Genomic DNA, 17,136 nt, shown 5'->3' on the forward strand with positions numbered 1-17,136 from the left:
TACCAGATCGAACTGCAGTTTCAGCCTCTCCCAGAAATGTAATCTTAATCAACCTCAAATTTTCTAGTCAAATACTAGTCAATTCGGACCCTCTCCATTCCTCCATGGAAAGAGGCAATCTGCATGATAAAAACCCTTTCATTTTCTTCCCCAAAAGAAAAGGTGTCTTGGCTCAAAACCAATCCTGCCTGTATGCCAACTGTAAAAAAAAAAATAAATTTACAAACTAATTCTTCCTTTCCTTTGCTCCACCCTTCTTCCTATTTTTGCACAACCCCACGAGCTCCCTTCTAGTAGCTAGATGGGATGTTGCCCAATTCATGAATCACTTAAAGCCAACTAGAGCTTCAAATTTATTTGGTTGAATTTTTTTAACAAAAGTTAATAATAACTGCCCTGGCTGGTGTAGCTCAGTGGATTGGGCGCGGGCCTGCAAACCTGACGATTGCGGTTCGATTCCCAGTCAGGGCATACGCCTGGGTTGCAGGCCAGTTCCCAGCAGGGGACTCACGAGAAGCAACCATACATTGACATTTCTCTCCCTCTCTCCTTCCTTCCTCTCTAAAAATAAATAAATAAATAATTTTTTAAAAAGTTAATAAAAACTTCTTCTTGTTAAAAAACCACTATTCCTACTTTTTAGTTCTTACTAAGTCTGCCTACACATGTACAAAGATGAAGTGTATGACAGTATATACTACTCTAGCAGTTTGCAAAACCAATAACAAGCCTGGAAACAATCTAAAAACCCATCAATGGGGAACTGTTTAAAGAAAACTGTTGAATAACCCAAAAGACAATATTCCATGTAAATTTTATGTAAAGCTGTCCCTGATATTATCTGAAAAACTTAAGGTGCAGAAACATACATACAAAATGATCCCACTGCTGTTTAAAATGTGTGCGTACAAAAGTCCAGAGGATATAACACAGGCAGTTAACAGTAGCTAGCTTGAGGAGGAAAACAGGGACGGTGGATTAACGTCACACACTTCCGTATTGTGTGCATTTTTTTAACAGGCACACACTATTTGCAATTTTAAATTGCAACTATAGAAAGTTGTGATCTGCCCGGCACAGATGAGAAACAACAGCAGCACTTTCTTTGGGCGTCGTTCTAAAACAGTGGCTTTCAAACTTTAGGCTGTACCAGAATCAACCGAGGGGAGGGTGGGCTGCGCTGATTAAAATACGTATTCCCAAGCCCCATCTCCTGATATTGCTTGGGGAGGTCTGGATGTGGCCCCAAAATGAGCATTCTTCAAACAAGCTCCGCGTGCTTCTGAGACACATGACCCAGAGCCCTTCTGAAAATTGCTACCTTAAACTTCTGAGACACTTCCTTGTCCTCCCTGCGTCCTCTCTCGTATCTCGTTTCTCCAAAGTGCCTCGGTATTCCTCAAATTCTGCATCCAGTTGAACATCGCCAATCCGGCTATTTCATTAGGTTTGTAACATCTTGGAGGAGAGGCACCACGTCACGTACCTCCATCTTCCTCTTCCGTGGGTCCCGACCTCTCAACCCTTTCCCCACCAGCCCTTTTTCCGCCGTGCGCGACTGTCCCAAGGCCGCCACCCACACCGCGGGCTTCTCCCGCCCGCTCCCCCAGCTCCCCCAGCTCTGAGGCCCGGAGAACTAGCCACACGGCCACGGGGCCACGTGGCCACGCCGCCCGCCCCCCTCTTCCTGACCCAAGAACCACACCTTAGCGCTCCACGAGCCGCTCTCACGCCAAGCCCGTGGGGAAGAGGATGTCAAAGGTCTGGAGGGACCAGCAGCAATTCGAAACGGCCAGCGCTGAGAGCGCAATTTCCGGCCGCCAGAATCCGTCTCACAGCCGAGCTTCCGGGGAGGCCTCGGGCAACCATAGATGGTGAACTCGAGGGCTAGAGAGGATGACCGCGCCCTACCACAGAGTAGATAGGTCCTGGTCAGGAGGGCGGAGTGCGGAGATAGGTCTCGGTCAGGAGGACGGGGTGCGAAGCGCGGGTGACTGAGACTTGTGAGGTCCCAAGAGCGAACATTTCAGGAAATCGCAAGGTCTTGTGATATCTGCAGCTGTGTCCCAGGAGATCAAAAAACTGAAAGGGGAGAAGCGTGAGAGCATCCTCGAAAGCCGGCTTCAGCTCATTAGAAAAACGGTACTCTCTGTGTTCCTCAGCGTTCTTCATTCTTAATCCCGGAGGAGGCTGAAGAGAGGAAACGGCCCCCTAGTGCTGTAGCTAGTTGGGGGAGATAAGACATACAGACTCGAACCACTTCCACACAGGTGGTAAATGCTAGAGGGGAGGTGCAAAGAACAATGAAATGGAGCTGATTGCGCTCACACAACCAGGTCATAGGGATCTCTCCCAATTTAAAAGTAGCTTCAACAAACCTCGCAAATGGGTCGTCTTCAGCCTCTCGGCTGCCAAAGGCTATTACCTCCGCCAAATATCTCATTTTATTTTAGAATGATTATAAATGTTAGAGGATTTTCTGAACGGAAGTATGTTATTCCGCAATTTCTATTTGTTTCAGTTCTGCACTTTAGAAAAGAGTAAGGCTTCATTCTTTCCAATATGAATACTACTCTGTTATTTGAAGGCAGCTGCCACCTCCCATCCCTAACTCTCTCCTTTGATTTTCTGCAGGCAAAAAATTCCCTTAGACTTCAACTACAGTTGGCCCTTCAACAACAGCGCAGGGTTAGGGGCTCTGACCCCCGCAGTCTACCTATAACTTTTGATTTCCTAAAAATGTTACTATTAAATAACAAAATTCAGCTTAGTAAATTCTAAACATTTTGCTTTTTCACTTAAGCCTTTAATTCACTTGAACTGACATTTGTACATGTTGTAAGATCCAATTTTATTTTTTAAATTTTTGTTGAAAGAGAAAAAGGGAGAGAGAAACGTGGATACAGGCCCTGACCAGGGATAGAACCCACAACCTTGGTGTATTGTGTGGGGATGATGCTCTAACCAACTGGGATAACTGGCCAGGGCTCAATTTTATTTTTTTCAATGTGAGTAATAAATGTATGACTCTGTTACTGAATCTATAAACTGAATGTGTCTATAGTCTCTTGAATTAATCTTTCCTTCCTATTTAACATCATCATTGAAAGTTTTGTGGCAGAGGTATCATTTGAGTTGGGTCTTTAAAAATGAATAGGATTTCAAGAGATGTAGTTTGAAGAAACAGCATAAATAATGAGGAGAGGAGAGGGATGAGGAATTAGAAGACACAGTCTTGAAACTGAGAAGAGTCTGCTTTGCTTGAAGTGTTGACTGTTGTGTAGAAGATTGACATTGTGTTTAATCACACAGTCCAATATAACAACACAGTCCAATATTTCAAGCCACATATAACAATATGCTATATGAAATATTTTTTAACAATATATGTGGCTTGAAATGTGATAGTCCAAATTGAGATGTGCTGGAAGTATAAAATACATATCAGATCAACAAACTTTATAGAAAAAAATAATACAAAATATTTCATTAATAATGTTCCATATTGATTATATATCAAAATAATATTGATATGTTGGGTTGAATAAAATATATTGAAATTAATTTCACCTATTTCTTTTTACTTTTTAAAATGTGGCTACTAGAAAATTTTAAATTACACATGTAGTTTGCATTATATTTCTATTAAATGGCATTGGTATGGAATGCTAGCATAGTAGGCTGGGGCCAGATTGGAGAGGATTTAGAAACCGTTACAGAAAGTTCCATGTGTGCCCTGGCCAGTGTGGCTCAATTAGTTGAAGCATTGTCCTGTAACCAAAGGGTTGAGGGGTGGATTCCTGGTTAGAGCACATACCTAAGTTGTGTTTCAACCCCTGGTACAAGAGGCAAACAATCAGCGCTTCTCTCTCACATCAATGTTTCTCTCCCTTCCTCTCTCACTTAAAGCATGTCCTCTGGTGAGGGAGGGAAAAATGTTTCACATGTTATTCAATAAGTAGTATGAAAGAATCAAAAGAAGCCCTGGCTGGTATAGCTCAGTGGATTGAACATGGGCCTGTGAACCAAAACATGGAGGTTCAATTCCCTGTCAGGGCACATGCCTGGGTTGCAGGCCAGTTCCCAGCAGGGGATGCACCAGAAGCAACCATACATTGATATTTCTCTCCTTCCCTTCCCTTCCCTTCTAAAAATAAATAAATAAAAAAATTTTAAAAAAGAATCAAAAGAAGAAAGAAAAGGCAATTTAATATCCCTAATATCCCTAATATCCCATCTGTACGCAGCCAATTTTATCATGGAAACCGTTCTACCATTAGCTCTGAATAGATGATTAGGTCTGGTGATGTGATTCTTATAGACAACACTTATATGTAGTAGTCTTTGTTATTTTTAATGTAACATGAGTAGAACAAATCTAATGTGAGCTCCTTTGAGTGGGAAATTGGAACATTAATAAGCCAACTTTTAATAATTACCCAATGTTTAAGGGATAAAATTATTCCTTTTGCCTAGAATTAACCCAATATTGCCAGCTTTCTAAATTCTCTGTATCTCCCTCCATTCCAGTAAAATAAGTCAAGACTTATATATAGAATGATGGCTATAGGTAATAACACTGTATTGCATATTTGAAGATTGCTGGAAGAAAATCTTAAATGTTTTCAATGGGAAAATTGTAACTGGTAACAGATGTTAACCAGACCTATTGTGGTGATCATTTTACAATAAATACAAATGTTGAATTACTATTTGTGCACCTGAAACTAATGTTATATGTCCATTATACCTCAATAAAAACAATTAAGTAAAAAAATATGTTAAACATTTGTTGAAGGGTGGATAGCGTCAGAGAGTAATAGAAACAGAAGTCAGAGTCTGTTACTGTTACATCTTTGCCAGTAAGACTTTTTTCCCTTCTTTGCATCTTTATTTTTTTTATTTATCAAATACAGTTGTCATTCAATATTATTTTATATGAGTTTCAGGTGTAGAGCATAGTGGTTAGACATTTATATAACTTACTAAGTGATTCCCCACAATAAGTTTAATACCCATACACACTTATGACAATATTATTGACTATATTCCTGTGCTATATTTTACATTCATGGGACTACTTTGCAACTACCGATTTGTACTTCTTAATCACTTCAACTTTTTTACCTAGCCTCCCAACTCCCTACTGTCTGGCAACCCGCAGTTTGCTCTCTCTATCTATGAGTCTGTTTCTGTTTCGCTTGCTCATTTGTTTTGTTCTTTATATTCCAAATATAAGTGAAATAATAAGGTATTTGTCTTTCTCTACCTGACTTATTTCACTTGGTATAATAGCATCTAGATCCACCCATGTTGTCACAAATGTTAAGATTTCATTCTTTTTATGGCTGAGTAATATTCCATTATGTATATGTACCACATCTTCCTTACCCAATCATGTGTTGATGGACATTTAGGTTGCTCCCATATCTTGGCTATTGTAAATAATGTTTTGCCAGTAAATCTTTGACTGTATCAATGCTTATTGTGTTATCAGTCACTGTTCTAAATAATTTATGTAACTATTTCATGTAATTCTCACAATCATCCTGTCATTCTAAAACAGACAAGTAGCTTGTTCAAGATCATATAGTGATAGTAAGGATTCAAATGGGCACCTACCTTCAGAACCCAGGCTTTATGTAGAAGTATTTATCCTTTCAGTTTTTCAATGCACCTCTTTAAAAAATGATTTGAAATATTTCCTAACTTAACAATATTTTGCATTTTCCCCAAATGATATTCTTCTATAACATGATTATTAAGGGCTGCATAACATTTTATATTAAAGCTGTACCATAATTTTTATAGCCATTTATGTCTTTTCCAATTTTTTCCAATCAAAATGCCATGACAGTATCTCCCATAATCAGGTCTTTTTGTACATCTCTGATTATTTATTTCTTTAGGACAGATTTCCAAAAGCAGAATTGCTGGACCAAAGCAATCATTCCAAAATCGGTTGGAATTAAGCAGATGGAATTAAAGGAAAGCAACATCAGCTAACAAAAACCCTTCTTGTCTTACTCTAAGCTCCATGGCGGGTAATTCTCAACCCCAGCCCCAAAGCAGAGGGAGTGCTCAGATACTAAAGGCTGTGTATGGGAGAACACCTTTCAGATGCCAAAATCGAAAAAATCTCTCTCTGTTGGTGGTTGGCTTTCCAGTCTCTGGCTTAATAGGGTTTATACCCCCTAGGTCACTGCTGGTGACCTCCTCTAGGGTTTGCTTCACTTAGAATTACTTACAAGTCAATCTCACTATCAGGCTTCAGGGTCCTTTCTCCCACTTTATAATATACAGTTGAACACTATAGTTTCAGAACAGTATATTTGTATTCTCTTAGACTCATTTTTTTTCACCTGTTGTAGGGAAGGTTAGAGAACTCATATCCACCCTACTATCAATAGTATAATAGACCAGACATCACTGCAGCACTTCAAAAGTGGTATACAGTGTCATTCTCTTAATCCTGTACTTATTAGAGAGATTACAAATCAAAGAACCCTACTTAATAATAGTTATTGGGCACATAAATACCTCACAATTCTGAAGTAGCTGGTAATGCTGGTGAAAAGTGCATGATTTAGGTCATGTGTGTGTGTTTTAAACCCAAAGTGTATTTATTTATTTAATATATTCATCACAGGGGCTCAACCAGGGACTTAATTTAACAAACAAATAGGACAACACAGCTGAAGATACAGAGTGCCGTACAGAAATTAAGGCAAGGATAAACCATTTAAGGAAAAAATAAAAAGCACAAGGAGAGAGGCTGAACAGTCTGGGTCAGGGCGCTTGGCTGGAGACCTGCTTTGCACAGGTTTCTTGTAGGTACTTTCTGAACGCATGGGGATTTGCCAGAGTTGGGCAGCACGTGTGTTCAACCGCGGCTGTCGAAGATGGGTTCTCGTAACGGGCTCTTGATGGACAACAGGATCGTCCTAACATCATGCTGGGCAAGCCACTTGTCCTTGACGATGTCCAGGCAGAGGTTAACCTGGGCGTTCACGTTGGGGTGGTGGCAGGGTGCGAGGAGCTTCATTGTGGGGGGAACTCAAGGGAGCGTTTATACCTCAGATATTTATATGCCGTGCCAGCTGCTCCGTGGATAGTCCCCACACATTTAAAAAGACTAATTCAAGAAAGGCAGAAATTCCTTTGTTGCTGGACACCGTGCGGATCGTTAGCTCCCTTTTCCAGCCTGGCCCAGCGGTCCGGTGCGGCGCCCCTGCTGGGCTCGCTACTGTATTACCAGCGGCGGCCTGGCTGGCGGCGGCTGGGTCGCGGTTCGGGAGGCCAACGGGGCAGCGCAGGCAAGGACACGGGAGCACGGAAAACACGAGCGTTAACTCATCTCGTATTTTCCTTTGGCGAATGAATCCCGAACTTTTCGGAATTTAAAACAAGTGTCACAAAAATGGAGGTGGGAGGAATCTATCACGTAAGATTCCTTATTTTTATGTAAGGGCTTATAAGAGTGCATACTGCTTATGGGAGCCCGGATAGCTCAGTCGGTAGAGCATCAGACTTTTAATCTGAGGGTCCAGGGTTCAAGTCCCTGTTCGGGCGCTTTGCCTTTTTTGGCTTGTTTTCTTGTTTCAAGCAAGTTCATTGCTTTTTCGTATCTTTTGCCCTTCTCAATTATTAGTAATCTGAAAAAAAATACTACTTTTTGCTGGGAAACCGCCCTGCAAAACCTCCATACTCACCAGGAAATTAAGTAATTTTACATAATCATTTCTCCCCCACCCAACCATTTATCTCAAATGAATTCAACTTAAAATAAATACACGCTCAGCTGGTAACTGCAGAAAGGGGCGAAAAGGGGACGCCCGAGCAGGGACTTGAACCCTGGACCCTCAGATTAAAAGTCTGATGCTCTACCGACTGAGCTATCCGGGCTCTCATATATAGTTTCTTCTTTTCTTTACTTGGTATAAATCTAATAAATTGTCTCTAAAAAAATTAAATTTAGGTTTTAATTATATTTAAAGTATCTTTTTGAGGGAGCTAAAAACACAGTTCACTTTTCCATTTTTCTCCATTTATTTAAAGCATGTGTCCTTCATTTTTTTTTTTTTAATTTTATTCATTTATCTTTAGAGGGGAAGGGAAGGAGAGACGGAGAGAAATGTCAATGTATGGTTGCCTCTCCTGCGTCCCCTGCTGGGAACTGGCCTGCAACCCAAGCACTTTCCCTTACTGGGAATTGAACCACAGTCCCTTGGTTCACAGACTCCCCCCCCCTCCCCGCCCCCAATCCACGGAGCTACACCAGCCAGGGCAAATTCTTTCGTGTTTCATGTTTGATGAACTGTCAATATCAACTGAACTTGCTAAAACTCAGTGGCACTAAATAAAGAACAGAAAAATGGGCAACCAAGTTGAACATTGAACATTCAGGTGTAGAACTGCAACCTCTTTTTGTTATAATTCTTCTGTCTTCCATCTTTCACTTTCCTGATAGGACCTCTTAACTTTAGTTATTCTACTAAATCAGATTACGGTATCTTTCCCTTTAATGAAAAATTTATTTTCATTTACTAAATGATATAGGTGTTAGATAAGCATTCCTTAGCACAAAAGAAGGAAAAACACATTTGATTCATGAATATAGGACAATAGAAGTGACTGTGGAAATGTGGATCTGAATTTACATTGAGAGGAAGGGAGTCTTCCACCTTTAATTCAGATTTGTATTAATTTTTTGCCATTCCTGCTCTTCCAGACAAGTTGTAGTTTTCCACTCAGATTCACAAGATGAGTACTTCCAAAGCTTCTAGTACTTCTTAGTATAATACTTATACTAAGTGTACACCAGAGGGAACAACATGCAGTATTAAGAGTAAAAACTTCCAATTAGCCCAGTTTTTCCTACAATCAGTTTTATCAACCCTAATGCACAGGGTGTGGAAACAGGATGATAAAGTTTCAAAGACCGATGAGGTAATTCATTTTTTTTTTCTGGGAAATTGAGGCTTCTGAACACAATGGACAGCAAAATAGCTCAACCTCTGTTGGAGGTATTTCTTTCCTATGATTGTCTAATTCTTTTAGAACAAACACCAACAAATTGTGTGGTCCTGAACAGGCCTGGGTTTCCACATTTACAAAATGTGGGAAACTGATTAGATGATCTGTAAGATGCCTTCTAAATTTAAAATTTTACCACTGTTCTTTTTCCCACTGTGAATACAATTAAAAGTGACAGACCAAAATGCAAAGGGAAGGAATGATTTAATTGAACAAACATTTATCAATCATCTATTATTTTTTTAGGTTCCGTGCTAGGTCTAGAGTCCCAGGTACATGACACAGATCCTGCTCGCAGTTTAAGAAAGAAGGCAGGCATTTGAGCAAACAATTTTAATAAAGTAATAAATGCAGTAATAAAAATTCAAGTATGAGTGGCAAAAGACGAGAATGGACAGAAAGGCAGGGGTTATAAAATGAGAGGAGGTGGTCTTCGAGTTTTCAGCAAGAAAAACACATGATCAGACATCTGAAACCTCTACAATTTTGTTAACCAGTGTCACCACAATAAACTTCATAGAAAGGGGAAAAAATAGGATCGGAGTTGTATACAAAAGAATTTGTAATGAGCCAGACAAATATTCATTTATTTACTCAGACATTTCTTGAACACACACTGTGTTAGATAAGGAAAAACTCTGCTCTCTTTTTATGAATAAGATGAATTATACCTAACTTTTTTTAAAAAGGAAGATAGTTAAAACAGCAAGAATAATGAGGACTTCAAGTATTTTTTCCTGTCCAATGACTTTGTTATATTGTATTCCCTTTCTTTCTAGATAATAAACCAGCTGTTTAAAATCAAACAGATTAGTTCATCAAGTTGCTTATTGAGTACCTACTATTTCCACAGCAGTGAGCTAGGCGCAACAGGAAAAAATGGTAAGACTGGAAGGAAAGTGAGGAGTGCAAGCTCTATTTGGGGGTGGGGGTATGTGAATAATTTGGGGGCAGAGGGGGCATGAATAAATTAATCTGGCTGGACTGGAGGGAGGAGGTCCTGATTGGAGACAGTTGACAAGTTAACTTCAGACTAAGGAGAATAATTTTGCATTTGTTAATGTTGCAAAGTCCCATCTGAATTCGCATGAACCAAAATCAGCTTTTTCTATGTTGCATTACTTTATTTAGACTATTGGACTTAATTCACCGGTAGAGGGCAGTGTAAACTGACAGATTTAAGGCCCACTGCTCCTCTTTCTCTGCTTCTATTTCTCCTGCTTAATTTCCTTCACTCTTTAGGGAAGGGAGGGAGAAAGAAACTTCAATGTGTGGTTGCCTCTCATGTGCCCCTGACTGGGGACCTGAGCTGCAAACCACACATGTGCCCTGACTGACTGAGAATGGAACAGGCAACCCTTTGGTTCCCAGGCCGGCACTCAATCCACTGAGCCACACCAACCAGGGCTCCCTCACTAATTTTTAAAGAGATTCTTTTTATCCTCCTACTCATCAGACTCATATATCTTTGGTAGATCACCATCAATTCTTTATTGGAGCTGGGAAAATTTGTGGAGCAGGAAAAAATTACAAGGCTTATCTTTGTAATTTTCACACCTTGTGCTCTCAGTGGCCCTATTTCTTGCTAGGACTCTGATACAGTACTCTTCCTTCAGCCAACAAGCCTTGGTTCACGTGATTGCACCTTTAGAGCTGCAACTATGTTTTCACAGGGACTTGGGGGTACCTACTTGGATGGTAAAGTCTTGTCTCCCTCACCCTGAGAGTCCCACAGTGGTGTATCTAGCACAGGGATAGTTGTGAGTTGAATATAATGACATTGAACAGCCAGAAAGCACGCAACCAATGGTGGAATTTTAGGCCAGCAGGAAAAGGTTAATTTCAAGAGGCTTTTCCAGGGCTCCCCAAACCGACATCAAGTGTAGCTGCCTACTCAGAGACCAAGATGTCCATTATCACTGTATAGTCTTCAGAGTTGAGACTGAAAGCTTTTCTTAGGCTCTGCCAAGGAAGAAATGCCAATCAACCACAAAGTTAGGCGGTATAGAGCTTTATTGGGGTTTGGGCACCCAAGCGAGGTTCTCTGGTCCGCAGAGTGGAGCCAAGGAAGTCGCGCCCAAGCAGGAAATGTGGCAGGGTCTTATTTTGGTTGGCTTTCTTCATGGGAGCTGGGGATTGGTCCCCTTTGAACAAAGTGGCAATACATCATTGGCGGTTCTCCTGCGGCTCTTGCTATGCGGCTCAGGTTGCTATACGGCTCAGGTTGCTATACGGATATCCGTTTTGGCAAAGCCCGCCCTTTGGGCTCTCTGGTTTGACATCAGCCATCTTTTCCGGGTTGTAGTTCAGCCGCCATTTTGTCCTACCCCGCCCATCCTGACAGAGACCATTACAAGGCACTGGGAAAATGTGGTACAGGTGCGTGTGTGTGTGTGTGTGTGTGTGTGTGTGTGTGTGTGTGAGAGAGAGAGAGAGAGAGAGAGAGCGCTTTGACCTAGTAACTCCATGCTGAGAGCAGTCTAGGTTTCTGATGAGCCCTTCAACCTCTCTTCCACCACTGTCCTCTGAGAGTACAGACCAAGAATCTTAGCAGAATCAAAAGCTCAGACACTGGCAAAGCCCTCAAATGTTCTGGGGCACAGAAAAGACTTGGGGAGAAGAGGGACTAATTTCAATGCCAGTAAGTATGAATCAATCTAACGACCAAATATTTACAGAGCACCCTTACCCCATCTCCAATATCCATTCATCTTTCAAAGATACTTGAATCTTTTTGAAGAAAGTATACTGAAGAGTTTTAAAATGAAAATGGTACAAACATTGCCTTTTTTAAAAATAAAGATTTTATTTATTTTTAGAGGGAGGGTAAGGGAAAGAGAGGGAGAGAAACATCAATGTGCGGTTGCCTCTCACGTGCCCCTTACTGGCCTGCAACCCAGGCATATGGGTTTGATTCTGACTGGGAATCAAACTAGTGGCCCTTTGGTTCACAGGCCCTCACTCAATCCACTGAGCTATACCAGCCAGGGCCAAACATTGCTTTTTTCATTTTTAGCTCAAATTTGTTTTACAGATTAGCCTTAACCCGCACAGCAGTACCCTGAGAGAACATAACACAGGTAAATAGATTCAATCACCTTCTCCTCCCATTCATTTCAACCACTTGCTCCCTGACTGATAACCTACTTCTTGTTATTACTACTGAAGCCTTAAATTCTCAAGTACTCCATTGTCTAGCTTGGTCACTCCCTTCCTGTGAACTAAATCCAGGTCTTCATTCATTCACTCATTCACCAAGTCTTTACTGAGCACCAGCTTTGGATCAGCCAATAAATTAGGCCTAGAAATTGAAAGGTAAACCCAACAGAGATTTCCTTGTCCTTAAGAAGCTTATAGTCTACTTACCCTTTTTCTTCCGTTCCCTCTCCAATTCAGAAAAAAGCAAATGAATAATTCCAACACTGTGATTAGTGCTGCAATCCAGGCAGTTATCGGGTATGTCTAGAGAGCCTTAGAAGGCACTCTGGGGAAGCTTCCTGGAAAACTAGTTGTAGGTGTATTAGTTTGCTATTGCTGCTATAATAAATTGCCACAAATTTAGTGGATTAAAACAATACAAGTCTATTAACACAGTTTAGATCAGAAGCCCAGCATGGACCCCACTGGGTTAAAATCGAAATTTCAACAGACTTTGTTCCTTTCTAAAGGCTCTACAGAAGAATTTGTTTCCTCACCTTTTTCAATTTCTAGAAACAGCTCACATTACTTGGCTCAGGACCTTCATTCTCCAACATTAAAGTGAGCAATGTTGTATCCTTCTTACTATTCTTCTATCATCACATCTCCCTCTGACTTAACTGAGAAAGCTATTCCACTTTTAAAGACTCTTGTGATTAAATTGGGCTCACTTGGGTAATCCTGGCTACTGTCCTCATCTCAAGGCCTTTAACTTAATCACATCTGCACGATCTTTTCACCATTTAAGATGATCTGTTCACAGGTTCCAGGGATTGGGAAGCAGACATTTCAGACATTTCCTCCTTTGGGAAGCTACTATTCTGGCTACCCTGTAGAAAAACGACTACGTGGGGTGATAGGAGTAGGGCTTGCAGGTAGGAGGCCCTTTCCAGGCAGTGGGAAAAGCTTATAGAAAAGTCTTTGGTGAGAATAGCCCATATTCTTGGAACTGTAAGGAGTTTGGTAAGAACAAAGCCTGACGTTTGCACTTAAGTGCAAGAGGGAGTTATTTATTCAACCCACATTTATTGAGTGGCTACTGCATGGCAGATGCTATTTTGAGGAGACAAAGGCAAACAAGACAAAATTCCTCTCCTCCAAGGCTACAGTTAAAAGCAAGGGCCAGACTGTGAGAGGCTTTCTCAAGGAGTTTGAACTTTAGCTGAGAGCTACATGGAGCCTTCCGTTCAATAAATTTTATTGAGCATGTGCTATGTGCCAGGAAATGTACTAGGCTCTAGGAATACAGAAGTTTAAAAATCAAAGTAAAAATCGCCTGCCTTTATGGAGCTTATATGTTAGTAGATTTTTAGCAAGAGAAGCAGATATTTGCTTTAGAAAGATCACTCTTGCTGGGGTGTTGGAGAAAAGTCTAGGGGGGAATGCTATTTGAGGTAGCCCAGTTTTCTAACTCCCCCTTCTTCAAGATTCACAGCCTTGCCCTGACTGCTATGGCTCAACTGGTTGGGTCTCGTTCCACAGGCAAAAAGTCACTGATTCAATTCCTGGTCCTGGGACGTGGGTTAGTCCACTGGTCTTGGTGTGTGTGAGAGTCACATCAATGTTTCTCTCCTTTTCTTTCTCCTTCCCTTCCCCTTTGTCTAAAAATAAATAAGCAAAATTAAAGAAAAAGATGTACCGCCTTTCCCCAGTTTCACGTCCGTCCTTGGGCACCTCCTCTTTTGTCAGGGACTCTCTTTCCCCTTTATCCTTCAGCTATACCTGTTCTGCAGCCCCCAACCCTGATTCAACATTCTACATCTGAGCTTCCCAGAGCTGCAGGAGAAAATGATAAAAATATTCAAATTGAAGCCACTGCATGTTGGATTATCTGATCCCAGCCACATCCTCAACTCTGATGACAATACTATTTCTCTAACAAGCTACCACTCTCATTTCTTTCAGTGGCTTTTGAACCCTAACCATTCTCCTTAATCCTCACCCTTACCCTGACCCCTCCTCTCTCAGGAGATGACTCAGAGACTGTCAGGTAGCATACCCTTCCCTCAACTTCTAACTCCTAGGTTTACACTAACGCATCGGCTTGTGCGCTCTTCCTCCCAAAGACAACCCAGTCAGCTCCACCTTCCTGTGCCCAGGTCCCATCTTGTCTGGGACATTTTTCATCATCACCTCCCCATCTCCTTTACCTTCCCCCTCAACATATGAGTTTGTTTAAGGCTTTCCTATCTGAAAAAGAAAAGACATAACAAAAATCTTCCCCTTGATTCTGCATTCCCCCTGTCCACTGCCCTTCCAATTAACTGCTGAGCTTCTAGAAAGAGTGGTCTGTATTCATGTGTCTCCTTTACTCCTTCTCCCACTGGGGCCTGGTTAAACTGTGACTATTCTCACACCACTGGTACTGGTGGCTTTCTTAATATTTTTTAAGATTTTATTTAATTATTTTTAGAGAGAGAGGAAGGGAGAGGGTAAGAAACATCGATGTGAGAAACAGTGATTGGTTGCCTCTCATATGCACCCTGACTGGGGACTGAACCCCCAAAACCTAGGCATGTGCCCTGACCTTTGAACAGGTGACCTTTCACTTTGCAGGCCAGCGCCCAACCAAGTCACACTGATCAGGGCCAAAGGGCAATTTTTAGTCTTGTTCTCCTGAATGTCCCTGCTATACTCGTGTTCCTATCACTCTATCCTGATACTTTCTCTCAACCTCCTTTCTGAAACTCTGTGGTCTCAGTTTTTCTATCGACTTGGTTGTTTTTTCTTGATTTCTTTTGCAAGTCTCTTCCTTCCTCTCTATACCCATTTAGGTGACCTCATCCATGCCCATAACTTTGTTGGCCACCTATACTGTGAAGACCACAAAATTGATATGCTTTGTCCACACCTTTGAGTTTCATTTCAGAAATCCACTGCCTACAAGACATCTTCACCTGGACAATCTATAGACACCACAAGTCCAACACACCGAAAATTACACTCATGCTTGCTTCCCAAAACCTGGGCTCTGCCCCTCATGTAGTGAACAGCACCACCTGCCCCCAATTCCTAAGGTGTCAAGTGGAGAGTAATTCTATTTGTTTTCAATTTTTTTAAAGATTTTATTTACTTATTCATTTATAGAGGGGAAGGAGAGAGGGAGAGAAACATCAATGTATGGTTGCCTTTTGTGCATCCCTGCTGGGAACTGACCTGCAGGGAACTGGCCTGCTACCCAGGCATGTGCCCTGACTGGGAATCGAACCGCAATCCTTTGATTCGCAGGCCCACGTGTTTTCAATTTTTTTTATTGGTTTGAGAGAGAGAGAGAGAGGAAGGGAGACAGAGAAACATCAGTTTGTTCCACTTATTTATGCATTCATTGGTTGATTCCTTTCTTATTTTTTATTTTTGTTTATAGAGCTTTTAAAAAAATGTATGCATTGATCGGAGAGAGAGAGACACAGAGATCAACCTACTGTTTCACTTAGATTCTTGCATGTGCTCTCAATTCTTCTATGTGCCCCACCCAGGGATCATACCCACAACCACCGAGAAGGAGCTATGATTTTTAGTTGAGGATGGCAGCCAGAGCACAGTGACCCCAAAGAGAGAGATCGTGAGGAATAAGTATTCATCCCTTCCTGGCCTCCCTCCTCCCAGTCTGCTCTCAAGGCTTCCACTGGCCCACCCCTATGAGAAAGCCAGAGGGCCCGAGATGGACCTGAGGGGCAAAGGGAAGACGTACAGCGCATCTTCCAAATCTTCCTGGGTAATACACCAGCAGTTTTTTTTCTGATCACATCACTCCAGGCTCCGCTTGTCTACACCCTGGGTTCTCTGACACCTACAGGACAAAATCTAAACTTACTGGCATGCCCTGGTTTCTCTTATAACAAAATTTTCTCCCTGATAAAACATATCAGAAATGCTTTGATATGATCAACAGCCCAGAACTACTCCCTCTCAAACTTTTCACTCCAGCAACACTGAAGCACTGATGGCCCCTGTGCTGCTCTTTTCGCTCAGCTTCTGAGCTTAGCCTGATGATAGGCACAGAGTAAGCTGGCATGAATGTTTGTATTGTGAGTAAGTGGTAAAAGAGTGAGTGAATGAGTAAGTGCGTGTTTATCCCCCGTGGTTCTTGAGGATCAGGAATAGGATCACGTGTACAACATGACATAGATGCAGAGCACGCTGCCTGTCCACATCAAAGTGGTTCACCCACATTCATTCTCTCACTCGATCTTCGCAGCAGCCTGAGTGGGAGGTGAGGCTGATATTTTACCAACACTCAGGGACCAAGCGGACTACCCGAGCTCATATCCCCGTGAGTAGAGAGCGCTACAGGCCTTGGTCCCCTCCCATGCACTTCCCCCATTGCTTCACTCAGGGTTGCCTGCAATTAACAGTCCTTTCCATTTGCCCAGATTTCATCTTTTATGAGAATAAAGCATTTCCCAAGAAATCATTCTGAATCCCAAAGTCACTTTTTAAATGCTTTCTCCTTCTGTAGATCTTCCTTTGGGCATTCAAATTCTCTTCCCAACAGTTATCCTCTTACTGAGTTCTGGAGGCTGTAGCAACTGTGCTACTCTGACTCTGAGAACTGTGTTGAGTTGTGGTTTCATAATAATGAGGGAATTTTTTAAAGGCCTTTCTGACACCTTTGTCTTTCTTTTTAACACTGTAGCAAACCAAAAATAGACTGTAACAGTAGCACTTTAACAAATATTTCCTTGAGACCAGGGAAGAGGAAGGTTGGCTGGCAGATGTTCTCACAGGAGTGCTGGCCGGGGAGTCGTGGGCATCTGAAGGAGCCTAGGATTCCTGAGACCCTGGGTACCTGGAGGGGGTTGCAGAGGAGAAAGGTTGAGAACCGGTGCTGATCTCCTCAGCCTGGCAAGAAAGGAGGAGGGTCCTGGGGGAAACAAGTTTCACGCTTTGAGGAAAATGTAC

At 41.8% G+C, this 17,136-nt stretch overlaps 1 protein-coding gene and 2 non-coding genes across 11 annotated transcripts in view; 1 reads left to right on the forward strand and 2 right to left on the reverse strand.

Annotated features, from left to right (window-relative positions):
• Nucleotides 1–1,830, reverse strand: part of MDM4 (MDM4 regulator of p53) — a 42,104-nt gene extending 40,274 nt beyond the window's left edge. For 8 of the 9 annotated variants that reach the window (XR_005083949.2, XR_005083948.2, XR_005083947.2 and 5 more), the window contains exon 1: nt 1,706–1,830. The gene's annotated coding sequence lies outside the window, so the exon portion shown is untranslated. Of the gene's footprint in view, nt 1–1,321; nt 1,521–1,705 lie in introns of those variants that run through there. The other variant, XM_037155318.2, reaches the window with a different exon arrangement.
• Nucleotides 1,831–7,499: 5,669 nt separating this feature from the next.
• TRNAK-UUU (transfer RNA lysine (anticodon UUU)) lies at nt 7,500–7,572 on the forward strand. Its single transcript has one exon. It is a non-coding gene; the product is annotated as a tRNA-Lys (tRNA).
• A 260-nt stretch (nt 7,573–7,832) lies between these two features.
• Nucleotides 7,833–7,905, reverse strand: TRNAK-UUU (transfer RNA lysine (anticodon UUU)). The gene has a single exon. It is a non-coding gene; the product is annotated as a tRNA-Lys (tRNA).
• Between the last annotated feature and the right edge of the window lie 9,231 nt (nt 7,906–17,136).

This window comes from Artibeus jamaicensis, unplaced genomic scaffold (assembly GCF_021234435.1).
Source record: "Artibeus jamaicensis isolate MK-2021 breed Jamaican fruit bat unplaced genomic scaffold, CSHL_Jam_final contig_475, whole genome shotgun sequence".
Taxonomy (NCBI): domain Eukaryota; kingdom Metazoa; phylum Chordata; class Mammalia; order Chiroptera; family Phyllostomidae; genus Artibeus; species Artibeus jamaicensis.